Below are 23,029 nucleotides of genomic sequence, written 5' to 3'. Positions count from 1 at the left end.
TAGACTACCACCTATGTGGTAGTTCATGGGTAGAGTTTTTACCAAAAGGGATGACAATGCACTTTTTGGCATTGAGCTTGAGGCCATGGCTTTGACACCAGGCATCTGTCTCAGTGAGGCCCTTTTGTAGGATGACCACATTGTTAGGAGTTTTGATTATGGCTCCTAGTTTGCAGTCATCTGCGAACTTCGTTAGCCAAAGACCTTCAGTGTTAGCCTGTACTTCAGAGAAGTAGATACTAAACAGGAGAGGACCCAGGAATGAATCCTGTGGTACTCCACTTGTCACTGGTCTGAAGTTGGATTTGGAGTCTGCTACTTTCACAGTGTGGATTCTGTCAGTGAGCCAGTTGGCTACCCATCTTGTGACATAGGGATTTATACCTATTTAGTGAGTTTATCTATAATTCCAGAGTGGGGATGGCAGTGGTGACTGATGACTTGAAATCAAAGGGGGGCTGCAGGAGACAGCTGAATGGGTGTGGCCAATGTGAAGAGGTGTGGCAAACCAGAAAGGGGTGGGACTATACTAAAAAAACACAAAAACTGGGACTTTAATTAAATACACTGCCCTGGGTGCCACTGCCAAATCTTCATTGTGAGAGTCTAATCAAAACAAAATGAATTATAGAAGAAAAAAATATTTCAATGCCTTGGCTACATGACTGCTTTCTTAACATCTAGACAGAAGCAAAAAGGTTGCAAGGCATGACAAAATAAATTACTTTTGAAATACATTACTGGAATGCTAGTCAAAATCAAGTATTAAAAAAACAAGCAGCACTCAACTGAAACCACTTCGCCTTGCACTGCAGTTCTAATTATAATTTATATTCAGCTTTATAAAAGTACCAAGTAACATGCTGAAAGTAGCAATCTCTGTGATAGCCCCACTTGTAAAAATGTTTCTTATCCAAAAAAGACCTGCTGCCTGACAACTATCTACTTGTTTCATGGGGAAAATATGATCAAAGTAAAAAATGAACAGCAAAAAAGCAAGCTCAAGATAAATTGCTTAAAGGATTGCTGCACAGGTTATAGACCACACATGATAGATTGGCATTATGTTTAGTTTATGGGTAAAGCCTGCAAAGATGATTGCAAGTCGCCAACAAATGTAATGAGCTTCTAAAAATACTGCAATCCTGTCCTTTATTACAAATACTGTCAGCCACACAATACAGCTGGGAATCTGTCAAAGAAGGGCCACTTTTTTAATATTAGTACTTTTAACTCGAGCAGCTGACAAAATAAGAGAATCTACATGCATTTCTGAAATTAAAAGTAATCTATAGCTCTGATCATTACAATTATTTATTAACAGCAAACCCTTTTATTCCAATTTTTCCATTTTGCAGAGGAATTTTTAGGGGGAGAGCAACATTTTGAGCCAAAATTGGGGACAATTGAGAGGTTTGGATATACCTAATTCTATAAAGGGATTTAATTGTGCGTACCTCTCAACCTCTTAATGCAGAAAATCTGGACAAGGCCAAATATATTGGGGACACATACATAGAGTACTAAAAATTGCTCTTGTATAAACTTAGACAGTTGACAGAACAACAGGTCATGCTTTAGCATGCATTTTTCTGAAGAGTATGAAGTCTGAAACTCAGTTTTTGTCATTATTAAGTGACTTAATTCCTAAATGATTTGCTAGAAAACCACAAATTTTATGAGGAACAAACCAAAAATAAGGAGCAAAAATCTATTCATTCTGCAAAGATCTGGGCAGTTAAGAGGTATACTTCAGCAGGGGCTGTCTGAGTTTGCCACCCTCCCCCCCCCTCATAAAATCATGGTCAAATGGGGCCACCCCCTACAGTTATTTCAATGTCCCATTACTTGGCTATTTCACCCCATTTACCATAAACACTGTAATGTGCATATTACTTAACTTCTATGATGATTTGGATTTCATTTAAAAGTTTTATTTTACATTTTACAGGACAAACACTAATAGACATCTGCTAAACAAAGCAATACAGTCTCACAATGAAAATAGACTTAACATTAAAAGTTCTCTGACCTTGAAACTCACATTTATTGAAACAGCATTGAAACCCACATTCAAAGGAAATTCATCTGACCAGTGGCAGATAAAGATTTTTTTCAAATCATAGCTCCCTTGCACAGGAAACATACATGTGTTCTGTGATGCACCTTCCTGATTGTATTAAATTATATTCCTTGTATAATACAGTACAGTATTTAGAGGGTGTTTTAAATTTATTGTTTTAAACATTTTTCCAGTAAACAATGAATGAAAATGCATGCACCAATAATGACAAAACTGCCCAATTTAGAAGCTTTCCATCATAAAAGTCTACTCAAACTTCTACAATCCACCAGTATCAGTAAATATGCACAATCACTGCAGAAGTATGTCATCTAAATAATTTCCATTAAAGAGATCTGTAACTAATGAAGAGGTTGCTGCTAGCAAACAACTTTATATTTCATTGTTTCATCTATAAATAAAGTGTCTGTTGTCCTTTAGGAATAAATTGCCTATGTTATATTAAAAAAATGACAAGCTAGTAATATTGCAATAGGGAACGGATGGCAAGCTGATAACAGGTTCATCGTTACTAGGTATCACCACCAAAGATGACATTCTCAGGACTGCAGCATCCACCCCCTTCAAAATTACAACACAGTACTGTATCAGCAATGCATGTATATACTGTGAGAGTAGGTTCATAGGTTCATAGGTTGGTACTAGGCTATCGGCCCTAGGGCCTACGCAAGCCTAGCCATAACAATTCCCTGGATATTTCTTCCCACAATATTTACTTCTCCAGGCCCCTGTCTAGCAGGGCGACTGTCATGATCCCCAGGTTGAATTTCCTATCTCCCATCCAATCATCAAGGTTCCTTTAGAAGAGGGCCAAAGAGGCACTCTGCTTGATATGTATGGGCAGTCTATTCCAGAGTATGGGGAGTCTCTGGGTCAGGAACCTATCCCTCCAGCATGTTTTGTTCATTGTGATGACAATGTTTAGATCCCTGGAGCATGTGGTTCTGAGGGATTGGGATTTCTTTAAGTGGAGCATGTCCAACAGCTCAGGGTTTGACATGGCCTTGTATGTTAAGCAGAGATCACCTCTGAGTAGATGATATGCCACAGAGTATAGCTGGAGTTTTTTTAGACGGTCAGTATATGGCATCTGCTTTAGGCCTGTGATTCTTTTAGTGAGGTGTTTCTGTGGCCTTTCAAGCTGTTGCAGATGTCTTGTGAGGTACATACCAAATGGGGCATTATACTCTATAATGGGTCTAATGAGGGATGAGTACAGTGGGACAATGACCTCCTTTTTTCTGGACGAAAAGCCCTTAGTGATGAGGTGAGCCACATAGAAAGATTTCCTGACTGTTGCGGCAATGTGGTTATCGAAAGTGAGACCACTGTACACCTGTGTCCCTAAGTCCCTCATCACACTTTCGATGTTTAGTGTCCTGCCACCTATGTGGTAATTCATGGGTATATGTTTTTTCCAAAGGGGATAACTATACATTTCTTGGCATTAAGCTTGAACCCATGGCTCTGGCACCAGGCATCTGTTTCTGTAAGGCCCTTTTGTAGAATATCCACATCATTTGGGGATTCAGTAATGGCTCCCAGTTTGCAGTCATCTGCAAACTTTGTTAGCCAGTGTCCCTTAGTGTTGGCCTGTACTTCAGAGACGTAGTTGCCAAACAAGAGTGGTCCCAGGACTGAACCCTGAGGTACTCCACTTGTCACTTGTCTGGAGCTGGATTTGGAGTCATCTACTTTTACTGTCTGGGTTCTGTCAGTAAGCCAGTTAGCAACCCATCGAGTGACATAGGGATTTATGCCCAGCTTAGTAAGTTTATCTATGATTCCAGAGTGGGGGATTGTGTCAAAGGCCTTGGCAAGGTCCAGATAGGCTGTGTGGACTGCCTTACCCTCGTCCACAGCTCTGGAGACTGATTCGAAGAAGTCAATCAGATTCAGGAGATAAGATTGGCCCTTCACAAACCCAAACTGAGTGGGGTCTAGTGTTTGAAGGTTGCCAATGTCTTTGTTTATAAGTTCCATGATAATGCGTCCCATGCCCTTGCAAATCAGGCTTGTCAGACTGATGGGACGGTAGTTACCGGGATCCAAGGTGGATCCTCCCTTGTGGAGCGGGATAACTGTAGCTGTGTGCCACTCAGTGGGCATAAAGCCTGAGGTGAGGCTATGATTAAACATGACACTTAGGTGAGGTGCCAGTTCATTTTGTAGTTCATGTAGTACACAGCCTGGAATGTCATCTGGTCCCATGGATGCTGTATTCTTAGTTTTGGAGAGTACAGTTTCTACCTGTGTGGCCGTGATTATCAGAATTTGGCAATCTTTTGGTATTGAGATGGGCCCTTTAGGGGGTGAGAGTGGGGTGAAGTTGGCACTAAATCGATCTGCCAGGATATTGGCAATATCCTTGGGATCAGTATATTTAATGCCATTCTGTTGTAACTCAGAGCAGATCTGAGCATTGCCATTTAGCTTCGTGACATAACTATAGAATGCCTTGTGGTTGTCTTTGGAATCTTTGACAATTTTATTTTCGTAACTAACTTTTGAGGATTTTATGAGGGATCTCAGCTTCTTACTGAGGCTGGTGAGGGAGTTTTTTGCATCCTGGGATTTTCCTCTTTTTTGCAACAGTTCCTTCTGTTGTATAATTTGTTTATAGCAGGGGACCACCAGATTGGCTTCCTTTTTTTGGAGAAGAGCATCTTGATTCTATTTGGGATGGCATGATTCATCCACGAGTGGATGTGCTCGTATGGTGCCTTAGTGTAGGATTCTGCAGTCGAACTTCCAGATCCCATCTGTGTGGGTGTTGTGAAGTTTGTCACTTCTGACTTCAGTAGCTTGAAGTTGGCTTTGGAGAATTTTTTTAAGGAGGTTTCCTTACTGGGGGGTGGGGGTGGGATGTGGATGTCAAGGATGATTTGCTTATGGTCATACCTGGCCAATGAGGGGGTGACCACTGGTGTGGAGCATCTATCTCCCATGTTGGTAATGACCAGGTAATGACCCACAGCCTTCTGCATCAAAAGCAAGTACAGTACCTGCTGTGCTATTAACAATGCAAGCAGACTCAGCATAAATAGCACCATACTTCTCTTCAAGCTCTCAGCTCCTTGTAAAATCCACTTGACACTCAACTGTATGTCTCACCTTTGAAACACAAGAAATCTGGAAAAAGCTAAAATTTATTGGTGGGGGGGACAAAAGCCCCAAAACAAGGGACACATTTTAAACATTGCTTGCATAATATTGGAATGTTGCTTGAATAAAATGCTGCGTTATCACCATGCATTTCACTGTCAAGACTTGGACTCAGGGCCCTGTGCACTACAGTCAGAGCAACATACCACTATGCCAACTCAGTTGTTTCTTGAAAGACAGGTAGACTGAAACTTAAATGGCTATCATTTAGTGAATTCAGTTCTTACCATAGCTCTCAACCTCTTAGCACAAAACACCTAGACAAAGTCAATAATGAGGGCTTACAGCCCCCAGACATATTCATTGAATTCAGTTCTCAACATAGGTCTCAATCTCATAGCACAAAAAAACATGGACAAAGCCAATAATAGGGGAATACAGCCCCCAAAATAGGGACAAATCTCAAATATTGATCTTATAAACAGAAACTTGCTAGAATAAAAGGTTTTGTGTTACCATGCACTTTCTGAAGAATATGAAGTCTGAAATTCAAATGCCTGTCATTATTTAGTGAATTAAAAATGCAGAAAACCACAGATTTAATGAAGAACAGAACAGAACAAAAATATGAGGCACAAATGTCACAAGTGGTGGTGGATCGGTAACTGAAGCTCTTGCTACCTACTCCCAAGGTACAGGGTTTGAGTCTAGCCACCAGGGAAATTTCCTAAGTTCTCTCTAGCCAACAGGTATATTTAACTTAGGGCATCACACACACACACACACACACACACACACACACACACACACACACACACACACACACACACACACACACCGGTATTTCCATCAGCACTAAAGCCCCCCCACGCACACACCAGTATTTCCATCAGCACTAAAGCCCACACACACACACACACACACACACACACACACACACACACACACACACACACACACGTATTTCCATCAGCACTAAACCCTACCTTCCATCACAGTCCAAGCATCGCCTGTGAGAGCACTATTAAGTATCCTAACTTCCAGAGCACTATCCACTGCCTGCAAGAGCAGATCTTCCAATCCAGCAACACACATGAGAGAAGCAAGCTCCTACCTAGCCTGCAGACATTGCAGTCTGATTCCCTTCCAGTCTATTCAGTTGTAACTGCATAGACATCTGGGATATTTGCTGTCATAGGCCGTCTTCCTAATCCAGACTGTCTCACCAGCAGTCCGGATTCTGTGAGCATGCTCCAGACTGGTTCAGCAGCAGTGAGTGCGCATGCTTGAGTTCCAGGATGCTGGGATTGTGCATGCGCAGGTTCAGGGACTCTGCATTTGTTGTTTTCTTTTTTTTTTCATTTTTATTTGTTGTTTTGCTTTTTCTTTTTTTTGTACAACTGGGAGAGCTGCAGTCCTGCAGCCCAGTAGTACAAGCTGTCCCTGGGGGATGGTGTTAAAAGCCTTGTTGAGCTCTTGATAGGCTGTGTGAGCCACCTTACCCTCATCTACAGCATTGGTGACCACTTCAAAGACGTCTATCAGGTTTAGGAGACATGATCTGCCTTTTACAAACCTGAACTGGGTGGGGCCCAGAGTTTGGAGATTACCAATGTCATTGTTTATAAATTCCATGATGATACATTCCATAGCCTTGCAGACCAGGCTTGTCAGGCTAATGGGGCAGTAGTTCTTGGGGTCTGTGGTGGCTCCCCGTTTGTGGAGTGGGATAACTGTCGCTGTGTGCCATTCAGTGGTCAGAAAGCCTGAGGTATAGCTATGATTGAACATGGTACTTAGGTGGGGTGCCAGTTTGTTCTGTAGTTCATGTAGAACGCAGCCTGGGATGTTGTCAGGTCCCATGGATGCTGTGTTCTTTCCTTTGGAGACTGTGTTTTTTACCTGTGCAGCCGTGATTACAGGAACTTTGCATTCTTCCAGTATAGAGATGGGCCCTTTAGGGGATGAGAGGGGGCTAAAGTTAGCACTGAACCTATCTGCCAGGATGTTGGCAATATCAGTTGGCTCTGTATATTTAGTGCCATTGTGCTGTAACTCAGAGCAGATCTGAGTGCTGCCATTGAGATTCTTGACATAGCTATAGAATGCTTTGTGGTTGTCTTTAGAATCAATGGTGATTTTGTTTTTGTAACTAGCTTTGGAGGATTTTATGAGGGATTTCAGCTTCTTACTGAGGCTGACAGTGGTGGCTGGTGACTTCAAATCAAAGGGGGGCTGCAGGAGACAGCAGGATGGGTGGGGGTCAATGAGAATGGGTGTGGCCAACTAGAAAGGGGAGGGGCTATCCTCAAAACCACAAAAACTGTAACTTTAATTAAATACTCTGCCCTGGGTGCCAAACCATCATTATGAGAGTCCAATCAAGACAAAATGAAGTGTAGAAGAAAAAACATATTTCAATCCATTGGCTGCATGATAGCTTACTTAATATCTAGATGGAAACAAAAAGGTTGTGAGGCATGAAAAAATCAATTACTTTTTAAATACATTACTGGAATGCTAGTCAAAATCAAGTATAAGAAAAACAAGCAGCACTCAACTCAAACCACTTCTCCTTGTACTCCAGTTCTAATTATAATTTATGTTCAGCTTTATTAAAGTACCAAGTAACATGCTGAAAGTAGCAATCTCTGTGATACCCCCACTTGTAAAAATGTTTCTTATCCAAAAAAGACCTGCTGCCTGACAACAACTATCTACTTGTTTCATGGGGAAAACATGATCAAAGTAAAAAATGAAAAGCAAACAGGAAACAAGCTCAACATACATTGCTTAAAGGATTACTGCACATGATATGGACCACACATGATAGATTGGCATTCTGTTTAGTTTGCAAGTAAAGCCTGTAATGAGCTCTTAAAATAATGTAATCCTGTCCTTTATTACAAATACTGTCATATGCATTTCAATACCCAAGGCTTATATGTTATCTAGTTATGTAAGTATTCTCTGCATGGCAACAACAGAAAGGCTTTCAATGTTGGCAATTGTTTAACAGTATGCTTATTAAAACTTACTTGCATCTTACAATCTCAGACAAGCTTATCAGATGGTCATTAAAGCACTGCTACTTAGACACAGAGCAACAGGCACTTTCTGAATAATAATAAGCAAAAATCAACAGTATAAAAATATGACAGAAACCAGAACATTCTGCAAAATCAAGGACAGATGAAAAGCCATTGTAGTACTTGTGTCTACCTTGGATGGGGGGATAGTCTGCACATTTACACTGCATAACTGCTCCTTGCCTTGCTTGGACACATCCAGAGTCACTACATGGGGGAGTGGGGTGCAACAAGTATGTCACAATTTGAAATGTCTCTGGCTGACTGCGATGGCCCTGACACATATGTCATACCTCTCAACCTCAGAGCAAGAAATCTGGACAAAGCCTTACATAGAAGTGGGACAAAGGCCCAAAAATAAGGACAAATTTTAAATATTGCTCTTATAAACTTAGAAAGATAATAGAATAGTAGGTCTTGCATTAGTATGAATTTTCTGAAGGGTATGAAATCTGAAACTGAAATGTCTGTCATTATTTTCTAACTTCAGTCTTTAATGATTTGCCACTAATTTGCCAAAAAAAAACACAATTTTATGAAAGAATGGACCAAAAATGTGATTCAAAAATATAAAATAGCCACACAATACAGTTGGGAACCTGTCAAAGAAGGGACACTTTTTAATATTAGTACTGCTAACTTGAGCAGCTGGCGAAATAAAATAATCTACATGCATTTCTGAAATAAAAGTAATCTATAACTGATTATTACAGTTATTTATTAATAGTAAACCCTCCATGTTTTCTTCCAAAATTGCCATTTTGCAGAGGGATTATTAGGGGAAGAGCAACATTTTGAGCCAAAATCGGGGACAGTTGAGAGGTTTGGATATGTCTAATTCTATAAAGCAATTTATTTGCATGTACCTCTCAACCTGTTAATGCTGGAAATCTGGACAAGGCCAAATATATGGGGGGAACATATAAACAGTACTAAAAATTGCTCTTGTATAAACTGAGACAGTTGATCGAATAACAGGTCTTGCTTTAGCATGCATTTTTCTGAAGGTTATGAAGCCTGAAACTCAGTGTCTGTCATTATTTAGTGACTTCATTCCTAAATGATTTGACAGAAAACCACAAATTTTATGAGGAACAAACGAAAAATAAGAAGCAAAAACCTATTAATTCTGCAAAAATCTGGACAGTTGAGAGGTATAGTTCAGCCGGGACTGTCTTTGAGTTTGCTGCCCTTCCCCCCTCACAAAATCATAGTCGAATGAAGCTTCCCCCCTACAGTCATTCTAATGAACCATTACTTGGCTATTTCACCCCATTTACCATAAATACTAATGTGCATACTGCTTTACTTCTTCGATGATTTGGACTTCATTTGAAAGTTTTATTTTGCATTTTACAGCACAAACACTAATAGATATCATATCTGCTAAACAAAGCAATGCAGTCTCACAATGAGACAGACTTAGCATTAAAACTTCTCTGCCTTTGAAAACTCACAATCACTGAAACAGCATTGAAACACACATTCAAAGAAAATACATTTTGCCAGTAGCAGATTAACTCTGGGTTTGGGCTGTTTTCAAATCACAGGCCCTTGCACACGAAACATACACATGCTCTTTCATGCACCTTCCTGATTGTATTAAATTATATTCCTTGTACAATACAGTACAGTTTTAGAGGGTGTTTTAATTTTATTGTTTTGAAATTTTTCCAGTAAACAATGAAACAAAATGCATGCACCAATAATGACAAAACTGCCCAATTCAGAACATTTCCATCATAAAATCTACTCAAACTTCTACAGTCCACCAGTCTCAGTACATATGCACAATCTCTGAAGAAGTAAAAGTCGTCTAAATAATTCCACATTAAAGAGATCTGTAACTAATGAAGAGGTTGCTGCTAGCAAACAACTTTGTAGTTCATTGTTTCATCTACAAATAAAGCGCCTGTTACCCTTGAGGAATAAATTGCCTATCTTACACTAAAAAAATGATAAGCTGGCAATACTGCAATAGGGAATGGATGGCAAACTGATAACAGGTTCATAGTTACTAGGTATCTTCAGCAAAAAGGAGTGCAGCATCCACCCCTTTTGCAACGCAGTACAGTATCAGCAATGAATCTATCTACTGTGGGAGTAGAACCCACAGCCTTCTGCATCAAAAGCAAGTACACTACCGGTTGTGCTATTAACAATGCAAGCAGACTTAGCATAAGCAGCACTAAACTTTTGCTCCCCTGCAGCTCTCAGCTCCTTGTAAAATCTACTCACTCAGTTGTATCTCTGAACTTTGCAGCACAAAGAAATCTGGAAAAAGCCAAAGTTTATTGTGGGGGGGACAAAAGCCCAAAAACCAGGGACACATTTTAAACATTGCTTGTATAATGTTGGAAAGTTGCTAGAATAAAATGCTGTGTTACCACCATACATTTCACTGCCAAGCCTTAAACCCAGGACCCTGTGCAAAACAGTCAGAGCAACATACCACTATGCCAAATCAGCTGTTTTGTGAAAGAGGAAGACGGAAACTTAAATGGCTACCATTTAGTGAATTCAGTTCTCACCATAGCACAGCTGTCAACCTCTTAGCACAAAACACCTGAACAAAGCCAATAATGGGTGAATACAGCTCCCAAACATTCAGTGAATTCAGTTCTCACCAGAGCTCTCAACCTCTTAGCAAAAAATACCTGGACAAAGCCAGTAATGGGGGAATATAGCCCCCAAACATATTCAGTTCTTACCATAGCTCTCAACCTTAGCACAAAACCTGGATGAAGCCAATAATGGGGGAATACAGTCCCAAAAATAGGGACAAATTTCAAATATTCATCTTATACACTTATAAAATTGCAAGAATAAAAGCTTTTGTGTTACCATGCACTTTCTGAAGAATATGAAGTCTGATATTCAAATGCATGTCATTTGTAACATTTGTTAACCAGGAAACTCTGACTTGGAACAAAAGCTAATTTTTAGCAGAGGCCCAGGGAGAAACACTCCAGACAGACACATGTCTTCGTAAGATGGAAGGACACTAGAGGAAACAAAAACAGGAAGGGCATACAGACTCAACACAGAAGGTAAGGCACCCCAGCCAAGAATCAAACCAGAGAACATGTAGCTGTCAGGCAACAATGCTACCACTGCACTAATGCACTACTGGCTTTGCACTACTGGCTTTGCAAAGACACAAAAATACAGAAACCACAGATTTTCTGAGGAACAGAACAAGTATGAGGGAAAAATCTGCAACACTTTTACAAATGGTGGTGGGTAGGGAATTCAGGCTCTTGCCACCTGGCCCCAAGGTACAGGGTTCAAGCCTTATTCTCTACCCACCACCATGCAGCACCTGGGGCATTACACACACACACATCTGTGTTGCAGCACTAAATCCTTCCATTGCTAGCTTTGTTCGTTGCAACACTAAGTCCTTCCTTGCACTAGAAAGCCCTGTGAGATGTCCTTCCCCGATGAGACTCCCAGCCTGCTGATGTTCCAGTCCGATCCCTTTCCAGTGACAGTCTATGCAGTTACAGCTGTATAGACTTCTGAGATCTATGCACTTGAATGCTTCTTAGTCCAGACTGCTGCTGAGACAGTCCGTATTCTGCGCATGCTCCAGACTGGTTCAGCAGCAGTCTGGATATCATAAATGCTGCTATGTGTGAAGGTCCGCTACTTGCAATCATTTTTTTATTTTATTTTACTTTCTATTACTTTCGTTTTTTACAGCTGGGGGCTGCAGTCCTGCAGTCCAATAGCACGGGCCGCCCCTGGAGGCTGACCAGGGAGTTCCTCCAATTTTGTGATTTTACTCTTTTTTTACAACAGTTTCTTTCATCTGTTGTAGAGTTTGTTTATGGCAGGGGACCACCAGATTGGCTTTCTTTTTTGGAGGATAGTATCTTGGTTCTGTTAGGGATTGCATGATCCATGCACTCGAGTAAGTACTTATAAAGTGCATTTGTGTAGGATTCAGCAGTTGTACCTCTATTGTCCATTAGCATGGGTGTCATGAAGTTTGTCACCTCTGTCTTAAGAATCGTGAAGTTGGCTTTGGAGAAATTTTTTATGGTGGTTTGGGAGGTGGGGGCGGGATATGGATGTCTAGGGTGATTAGCTTTTGGTCGGATCTGACCAACAAGGAATTGACCTCTAGTGTGGAACACCGGTTGCCCATGTTGGTAATGACCAGGTTTAGGATATTGTTGCCCCTGGTGGGGGTGTGAATAAGTTGATCCAAGGCATTTGAATTTATGTATTCCAGAAAATGTTGAGCACAAGAATTGGTACATGAGTAGTTTTGCCAGTTAATGGTGGGGTAGTTGAAATCGTCCATTATTAGGGTGTTAGGTTGTGCCCTATAAAAATAATTTCTGTAACACTACCATTACATAAGACAGTCCCAGATGCAGACACACTCACCAGCAAACAAGCCCAACACTATAGCTATCTCCTTACCTAACCCTTCCTCTAAATGCATCCTAACAACACAAGCAGACATCCATATCATGCCCTAATACCAACTCACTTGTCTCTATCTACCTTCTGCATTGTCTGCATTTTGACATGTCGATATTCTGTCTTGTCTACATTCTCATGAGTGCCTATATTCTGAATTGCTCACATTCTGAATGGCAACAGCAGATATATATATATATATATATATATATATATATATATATATATATATATATATATATATATATATATAGATAGATAGATAGATACTTAGGTTTACTATCAAAATGTCGACGTTAAAACAAATTGTGTTTTTAACGTTGAACCATGATGCCGAATCCATGTATACTAATTAGGTCTAAATGTCGAATCTAATGAACGAATTCATCAGATTCAACATTTAGATCAAAAAGCAAACGGGATGTCAGAATAGGAGCTAGGGTAACAAGAAACAACACTTCTTCCTCAGCTGAAGAACCTTACAGTCCAAATAAATAATCCAACAAGAAATAAGACCAAAGCATTCAACATCCACAAGTTTAATAAAATGCAAAGCTTTTGAGTAACAAACTCTTTTTCAGTGCATAAAATTTCATTAAAGCTAAACAGCTTTTATAGAAGAGACCAGCGAATAAAAACACATCAATTACATAATGACATCATAAGAGCAATTTAAAACCACTTAAGGCAAAAAAAGAATTTAAAGACATTCCCGTCTAGATTTTAAGACAGGCTTAATACTTTTAGCAGAATTTAGAACTGGTGGTACATCAGACCTAAAATAATTGATCCAATTATACTCAACAATTTCAGTGGCATTAGTAATACTACCTCCCCTTTCATTCACAAAAACATTTTGTAGTATTCTAAATTTAAACTTATGCATGCTCCCTTTTTCTGAAATATGTTTATAAAGTGCATTTGTATCAACATACCTATGTATTTCAGATAGATGAGCTCCTATCCTTTCTTTCAGCTTCATATTAGTTTTGCCAATATAAAACCTAGCACATTCTGTGCAGTTAGCAATATAAAGTACATTGGAAGTATGACATGTTCCTGACACTTTGATATTAAACACTTTCTTAGTAATTGGATGTAAAAAAATTGTATCCACATTAATAGTATTACAAAAAGTACAATTATACATGGTATAGTTCCATATCTGCTAAAATTAGCTTTAGATTTATCAATTCTCTTAATGTCTTTATAACATAATGACTGTTTCAAATTTTGCTCTTTTTCATAAATAAAATTAGGTTTAAAACCCACTACTTTAGCCACTTCAGGGTTTGAACATAAAATGGACCAGTTTTTACCCACTATATTTGTTAGAAAAATCTATACATGCTGCTTAGAAAATATATTTACATACATGCTGCCTAGAAAAATATATTTACAATGTGTGCTGCTTAGGAAGATGTGTATTTAAACATTCAAACATATATAAGTTGTGTGATCAAATATATAGAGAAATGTGTGCTCTAGTTAGGAATAAATGTACTTAAAATAAAGAATAAAGGTAATGCATTTAATTCTGTCTTACTAGAATAACAGTAGAAATAAACCTGCATATTATTGCTTGAAGCACAAGCTGCAGTGTAATCAGAAATTTGACCTTGGCAGCTTGCAGATGCAGTCTGGCTCATGTCTTTCAAGTAAAGATTATTTTGCAAAGTTAGAAAATAATGAATCTGTTCATGTGTGTCCTCTTTCCTGCCTCCACCAGGAGAGTAGCCTTGTCGCACTATCTCTGATAGTGCAGCTGGGCTAAACAAGAAAGACAAAGGGAGGCTTTAAGGAAGACATACATCTATTGTATTTGAACTAATCAGAGAACCTTGAATTGGCTACATCCTCAGGAGGTCATCGTGACTGACCAGCTGCTTGCAAGGCTGCAACATTCTCATGGGAAAAAGGACTTTTTGAAAAACACAAATTCAGCACTTTTATGAATTACTATGATGTAAAGACCCTGTCACTGACCACACCAGTGAGGTGGGCAAAACTGATAATGAAATGTATATAACCAATGTGTTTTGGTCAATAAAGCAGTCAAAATTCTATACAAACTTTGTGTATGGTTTTTTGCCTCCTAATGTACATTAGAGCTTTAAGATACTCAAGCTCTCCTGCATTATTGTTTGTTATTAATTGACATTGTGTTTGAATAACTCAATGATTTTTACAGTCTGACTCTAACAATTTATTTAACATCTTGGTCCTAATCGTGCGAATTCCCTTGGTAAGCTACAGGTCAGAATATATAGGTGGTATTGAAGTCTGCAGAAGAAGGAAAGACCTCCGACTGAATTGTCGTGCCTAAAGAGGCTGTCCACTTGTCTGATCTGTGGCGAAAGCGGAAAACTGGGTCCTAAAAAGCCTATCAAACATAAGCAGGAGGCTCGGTAAGCAGAATTCCTCTCTTTGTTTTTGTTTTAGATCGGGGACCAGGTTACACTGTGCTATTGCTAAGGTTTGTGATAGCAGGGAGAGAGGTAGTCGAAGTATTGTATCTTGAGTCATAGATCAGGAAATAAAGCAAAACAAAGTAAACAGTCATTCTAGACACTACTGTGAATACGGGGAATAGAGATACCACGTGGTACAAGAGAAGGGTTACGTAACAGTCTTTTTAAGACATGGAAAATCAGTGCACTAAGAGATCACGAGATCCGCCTAACAGATAATGTGAAGCATATGCAATTACAGTAAGCAAATAATGTGAGATATTTTGCAAAATGTGTTAACAACTATAAATTTGATAGTAAACTAGATAAACTTTCACTAGTTAAACTCCTTAAACAAGCTTTAATCTGATGCAGGGCGTCAGGCAAAAGAAAAACAGAAGCTTAAAAAATTCTGAAACATTTTTAGACAACAGAGTGAAAGGTCTAACAGACAGAATCTCTGAAAAATGAAAACTTAGAGCAGACTGGACTTGCATTAATTAATGCATACAGCAGGGAAATGAGACAGTAGATGGATATTATGCTAGATTATTAAAATGCTTAAAATAACAATTAAAAAAATATATATATACATTTTTAAAGGTTGCATTGCCTCTGTTAGTAGTTTTATTACAAGGCATATGATAAATCACTGAACAAGCAGGCTGCAAGCCTTACTTGAGTATGCTAGACGTACTGAAAGACACCTTAATAGTAAAAAGAAAAAAGGGCACAAGTCTTCACTGTTGAAGACGGAGCTGAAATATTTGTATTACAGTCAGGTAAAAGGGCATCTAGCTAGGGACTATAAACAAAATAAGAAAGCAATAACAGAAGATAAAGGAGATGTGGACTGACTATATAATAGTGATAATAACCAAAAATCATCAGGAAAGGTTAATAAACAAAAAGAAAATGTGAATGTAGTAGAGGGAATAGAGGAAGTACAAACAGATGTAAAGAATAAAAATGAAAATAAAATTTTAGATTTAGCATTGTTGAGCCTGGAGCTCTACCTAGCAAATACAAAACCAGAAGTAACACTTCTGGTGGAGGAAAAAAAGGTCAAATTCCTGTGTGACTCAGGGGCGCCACGGGCTTTGATACACCCCTCAAGTTACCAAAACATTCTAAATCACCTGATTATATATTAGTAAAAGCAGCAAATAGACAGCTATACAGGGAACCACTTTCCCATAATATAGCAATAACTGACCCTGTTTCAGGTATGACTCAGAAAAGTAAAATTGTAGTTTCTGCAAAAATATCCAGTAAACTTACTGGGAAAAGACCTTGTGCAGATATTTGGCATAGCAGTAGTTCCTACCATGCAGGGTATGGAAGCACAAAGACAAATGAATGCTCTTGTGGTGTGATCAGAGGGTGAAGCCTATTATTGGTACAGCCAGGACCTAGTTATGATTGGCTCAGGGGCAGTAACCAAAGAACTGATAAACGTAGCCATCAGTAAGGTACCCTCCCTTGACACTGATCAGCAGCACTTGTTACATTGTACTCCATACTACTGTAGCACACCAGGACCTAATAAAAATATAAGTAAAAATCCTGCTGACAAATTAATATTACAAACTTTATGCTGGAATACTGAGGGAAACAGTGTAGTAAGCTGTTCATTACCTCAGGAGTTCATGAGATTGTATAAGTCCAATAGACTGCCACATGTCAGCTTGACAAAAAACAAAAGTTTTAAATGGGCAGACTTAGAAAAAAGGTAACAAAATGGGAAAACAGACTGATTTAAAAATGTCAGGACAAGGGATATGAAAACAAAACTGAATTGGTTGACACAGACACATACAGCTGTACACTTGCAATCTAGTAAGGACAGCTGATTAGCATTTTATTAAAAGAAAAAGAAAAGGCCTTGTGTAAAATTCCAACAACTCTGTGGTCAACAGGCAAGTCAAATGTAGGGCTTATTCAAGCAGCAGGACCAGTTACAATTACCCCAAAGTCAGCTTTTAGACCACAGAAAAAACAATACATTTTGGGAAAGAATGCAAAAGTAAAATTAAGCCTATAATAAGCAGCATTACTCAAAAAGGAGTACTGGTAGAATCTCCTGATTCACCATGTGATACACCCTATTTCCTGTTAAAAAAAGGCAAACGGGGAATGGCAGATGGTACAAGATTTATAAGCTGTGAATAATGCAGTAATACCTAAAGCACCTACGGTGCCAATACCTTGTTAAATTATTTAAAGCCACAACAAAAGTATTTTACTGTGGTAGATATAAGCAATGCTTTCTTTTCAATACCTATACATCCTGATAGTCAATATTGGTTTGCATTTACATTTCAGGGTAAAAGGTATACATATACACGACTACCACAGGGATATTGTGAGAGCCCAATAATATTTGCACAAAAAATGGCTAGCAATCTGGCAGGGTCTGCCCCACCAGAAGGTAGTCAAATTTTACTTTATGTAAATGACATCTTGCTAGCAGCACCCAGCAGCAGTGCAGGGTGAATACAGTAGCATTGTTAAAATTTTTAGTAATACAAGGACACAAAGTAAACAAGAGTAAGTTACACACTTTGGGAAAAAAAAACACAGGTTAAATACCTGGAATATGTGATATTCAGTAAAGGTAAAATACTAAATAGTAGGAAGAAAAAAGAAAAAAACAGCAATTTTGCAAGCACCCAAACCAACAACTAAAAAGAAATAATGTCTTTCCTAGGTACAACTAATTTTTGTTGGAACTGGGTACCAAGTTATTTTTCAATGACAAACAAAAGCAGAAATGGCTTTCTGCAGGTTGAAGCAGTTAATAGCTTCTTCATTAGTTTTAAGACTTCCAAGTTATCACAAACGTTTTTTTTTTTTAGACCATAGATTGTAAGCAATGGTACATGACATCAGTATTAAAGCAATAACATGGGGATAAGCAATGCCCCATAGCTTACTATTCATTACAGTTAGACCCAGTGGTGCAATCTTTGCCTCACTGTGTACAAGCAGTAGTTGCAGCAGCAATGGCAGTACAGGCTTCAGCCTCAATGGTGTTATTCCACCCTCTCACATTGAGAATGCCTCATGCAGTTGCAATAATTCTGCCACAAGAAACAGTTGCATACCTTTCTCCTGCTAGACATCTTTCATGTATGACCATACTGCTGAGTCAACCTCATAGCTTTACCTAGATAAGATCTTACAAATATGCCCTTGGATAATGCTGAGGTGACATATTACGTGAATGACTCATGCAGAAGGGGTCCTACAGGGAAAAATCTGGTGGGGTATGCAGTAGTTACAGACACTAAAAATTTAGAAGCACAAACTTTGCCACACAACTTGTATGCTCAAGCAGCAGAACTGGTAATTTTGACAGAAGCATGTATTTTAGTAAAAGGCAAAAAAAAGTAAACATATATACTGATAATCAGTATGCTTTTTCTACAGTGCATGTGTTTGCACAATAATAAAGAAAATAGAGGGATGATTACATCCAGTGAAAGACCTATTAATCATGCGCAATTTATTTTGGAGCTATTAGAATCTATTCAGTTGCCTACCAAAGTAGCTATTTGTAAATGTGTAGCTCATACAAAACAACAGGATAAGATTTCAAAAGGTAATGCACGAGCTGATGCAGCTGCAAAGCAAGCAGCCTCAGACTCAGGAACTTTATTTATTTTTTTTTTTTTAATGAAAAATTACAGCCCTTTGAGATTTTACATTTAGACATGTTAAAAACAATGCAAATGCTTACTACAACAGCAGAAAAACAAAACTGGGTAAAACAAGGTGCAATTTTTAAAAATGGACTGTACATTTCCAAAGGGAAAAAACAATATTACCGTCTAATTTATTTAGAAATGCAGCTTTGTTGAGCCATGGGCAGAGCCATGTCTCAACAGGGGGGATGGTACAGTTAGTAAATAAAATATTCCAAACATATGGATACATAAATTATACAATAAAATTTTGTGCAGCTTGTCATACTTGTAACAAGCACCATGCACAAGGAGCATTTAAAACAAGCAAGGGAGTTTCCTACACCACCATATCCATTCCATACTATTTGTATGGACTTCATAGAGTTGAATAAGTGTGAAGGAAAAAATACTGTTTAGTGATCATAGATATGTTTTCAAAATGGGTAGAAGCTTTCCTTAAGGAATCACTGTGCTTACCACCCACAGTCAGCAGGACTGGTGGAGAGGTACAATGGGATTTTAAAAAACAAGTTAAGAAAGTTGATGAGTAAGACTCAGAAGAATTGGATTTGCTGTTTACCTCTAGCATTGCTGAGCATGAAAACAGTAACAAATGTGAAGGGTTTAATCCCCTTTAAAGTAGTATTTGGAAGGGCATATTATGTGCCTCAGTAAAAGCTCTCATGCCTGCAGGGCTGGAGGCTGACAGTTCACTAGCTAATTAAATAAAGAAACTGTTATGAATAAATCTGTTTTGCAGTTTAACTCTTTTTCAGACAAAAGAACTTTCAGCTGAATAAAAACTTTGTGACTGATACACAAGGGCAAAATGGCCAAGAGTAAAGAAGACAAAAAAGCAGAGCAACCCAAGAACTATTGCATAATTATTTTAACTATGTATTTGTTAACTATAAGTGTGACAATTTTCTCTTATTGTGGTTTTCCCTGCACTCAACCACACAAGTGAAAGTGAAAGACGTGATGAACTGTTTATAGACTGGCATCCAAACTTTAACACGTACCTGGCCATAAAGCAAGTGTATACAGAAACTATGCACATTTCAGATTGCTGAGTTTGTACAGCTATACCAACAACATATAATAGACTTTAAGGTCCTCTGTCCCTCTGGGGATAAAATAAGACTTTGGAAAGTTTTTTTTATACAGAAACTGTGAGATCACAGGACAAAATTGCTTTATTTTTACCTGTTCACACAAAAAGGAATTGTATGTCTCTACAAAGTAATACCCTCAGGTGGGCTGGAGTAGTGGTAATATAACAATGTCTTATAAATGTTACATTAAAGTCAAAAGTGGGGCTACTGTTTGTAATACCAACCATGATTCATATCTGAGTTCAATGAAAACTACATTAAATGCAGTATGTGATAATCTAGTCTTAACTAAGCAATTGTCTATTAAGAATAGGAAAATGTTTCATGCAGGGATAACGTATCAGTACCAAAGTAATGATTTTATTTGTGGGAAAAAGGCATATAAATGGTTACCTGAGAATTGGTCCGGCAGTTGTTTTTTGGGTTATCTGGTTTTAGCAATAAGACATACTGCAGAATTACCTTTGTGTAAAATCTGATAAACGTAAGGAAAACAGCTCGAGAATCTGAAGGTCCAGTGAGAAAAAAAACCTGTGAATCCAGTTGGTAAAATCGAAGCTGGTTGAAAAGGCCATAATTCAGTGAAAGACAAAAGTAAATTGACTCATATGAACCTGGGCAACAGTGTTATATCCAGGGCAGGAATGCCACCAGCCTATGGAGCAGTCAAATCGATCTGGGAGCTGAGGAAGCTGTCAAAAGTCATGAGCAATGCAACTTTTTCCACCCTAGAATTGGTGACTAATGAACTGAATGCAATAAAACTGTTGTGCTACAAAATCGAATGGCTCTTTACTTCACCCTAGCGGCAAGAGGTGGTACGAAGAAGAATGCTGTGCGTACATTCCAGACAACCAACATGAAATCAATGACCACCTAGAGGTAATTCAGCAAGTATCAGCAATGACTAAACCAGGCCCAAACCCACTGACGGACTTTTCCAGAATCTGTTTGGGGGGGTGGGGTTCCATCCTATTAAACATTTAATTGCTATTTGTGTGGGTATACTCCTAATAGGAACATGTGTTTACTGTGAAATTCCCTGCATGAAAAGATTAATCAAAAATTTGTTGATATATCTGCTACTGAAACTCTTTACCAAAGTGTTGAAATTAAAAGATTAATTTCAAATGATGCTTTTTCTGAAATATAAAACCAATGACTTACTTAGCTGAAAGCCCTTGAAAGGAAAGGCTGAGGAATGAAATAATATTGTTTATGTTTTAAACAGAATAAAATGCATTAACAGGAGGAGAATGTTAGAAAAATCTATACATGCTGCTTAGAAAATATATTTACATACATGCTGCCTAGAAAATATATTTACAATGTGTGCTGCTTAGGAAGATGTGTATTTAAACATTCAAACATATATAAGTTGTGTGATCAAATATATAGAGAAATGTGTGCTCTAGTTAGGAATAAATGTACTTAAAATAAAGAATAAAGGTAATGCATTTAATTCTGTCTTACTAGAATAACAGTAGAAATAAACCTGCATATTATTGCTTGAAGCACAAGCTGCAGTGTAATCAGAAATTTGACCTTGGCAGCTTGCAGATGCAGTCTGGCTCATGTCTTTCAAGTAAAGATTATTTTGCAAAGTTAGAAAATAATAAATCTGTTCGCATGTGTGTCCTCTTTCCTGCCTCCACCAGGAGAGTAGCCTTGTCGCACTATCTCTGATAGTGCAGCTGAACAAGAAAGACAAAGGGAGGCTTTAAGGAAGACATACATCTATTGTATTTGAACTAATCAGAGAACCTTGAATTGGCTACATCCTCAGGAGGTCATCGTGACTGACCAGCTGCACAAGTTTAATAAAATGCAAAGCTTTTGAGTAACAAACTCTTTTCAGTGCATAAAATTTCATTAAAGCTAAACAGCTTTTATAGAAGAGACCAGCGAATAAAAACACATCAATTACATAATGACATCATAAGAGCAATTTAAAACCACTTAAGGCAAAATTTAAAGACATTCCCGTCTAGATTTTAAGACAGGCTTAATACTTTTAGCAGAATTTAGAACTGGTGGTACATCAGACCTAAAATAATTGATCCAATTATATCAACAATTTCAGTGGCATTAGTAATACTACCTCCTTTCATTCACAAAAACATTTTGTAGTATTCTAAATTTCAGCTTCATATTAGTTTTGCCAATATAAAACCTAGCACATTCTGTGCAGTTAGCAATATAAAGTACATTGGAAGTATGACATGTTCCTGACACTTTGATATTAAACACTTTCTTAGTAATTGGATGTAAAAAAATTGTATCCACATTAATAGTATTACAAAAAGTACAATTATACATGGTATAGTTCCATATCTGCTAAAATTAGCTTTAGATTTATCAATTCTCTTAATGTCTTTATAACATAATGACTGTTTCAAATTTTGCTCTTTTTCATAAATAAAATTAGGTTTAAAACCCACTACTTTAGCCACTTCAGGGTTTGAACATAAAATGGACCAGTTTTTACCCACTATATTCTTAACCATAGTAGTATAGTTGTTATATTTCAAACAATATCCCAAATTATACTTCTTAGTTGAACAAAGTACTTTCACCCCCTGACCATCCATAGGTGTCTGCAAAGAGGTGCCAGTTAAATGTGACCTTTCATCAATTACAGAGTCTTTAACATTTTTAATTAAATTTTCAGTATAACACCTGTTTATAAAGTCACTGGCCATGCTATCTAGTTCTTCAATAAAACAACTTTATTCAGCATTCAAGCGACTTGCCTTCAAAAACTGGCTTTTAACTACCCCTCTATACATATGTCTAGCGTGCATATTGTCGTAGTGTACATATCTGGTAGCCTGTACATCCTTTTTATATATTTTGGTCTGATAACAATCATTAGGTGGAACTAATTCCACATCTAGAAAGTGGATGGAATCTAAGGAAGAGTGGACTTCAAATTTCAAAAAGTCAGTACTGTTCTCCAGATAACTAACAAACATTTCTAGAGAATGTACATTGCTCTTCCAAAGCAAAAAAGCATCATCCACGAAATGTTTAGAGAACTGCAAATCAGCATTAAGAAAGTCAC

Source organism: Protopterus annectens, chromosome 9.part0 (assembly GCF_019279795.1).
Source record: "Protopterus annectens isolate FY-2018-M chromosome 9.part0, PAN1.0, whole genome shotgun sequence".
NCBI lineage: Eukaryota > Metazoa > Chordata > Ceratodontiformes > Protopteridae > Protopterus > Protopterus annectens.
The sequence above is the reverse complement of the archived record's forward strand: the minus strand, read 5'-3'. Positions refer to the sequence as shown.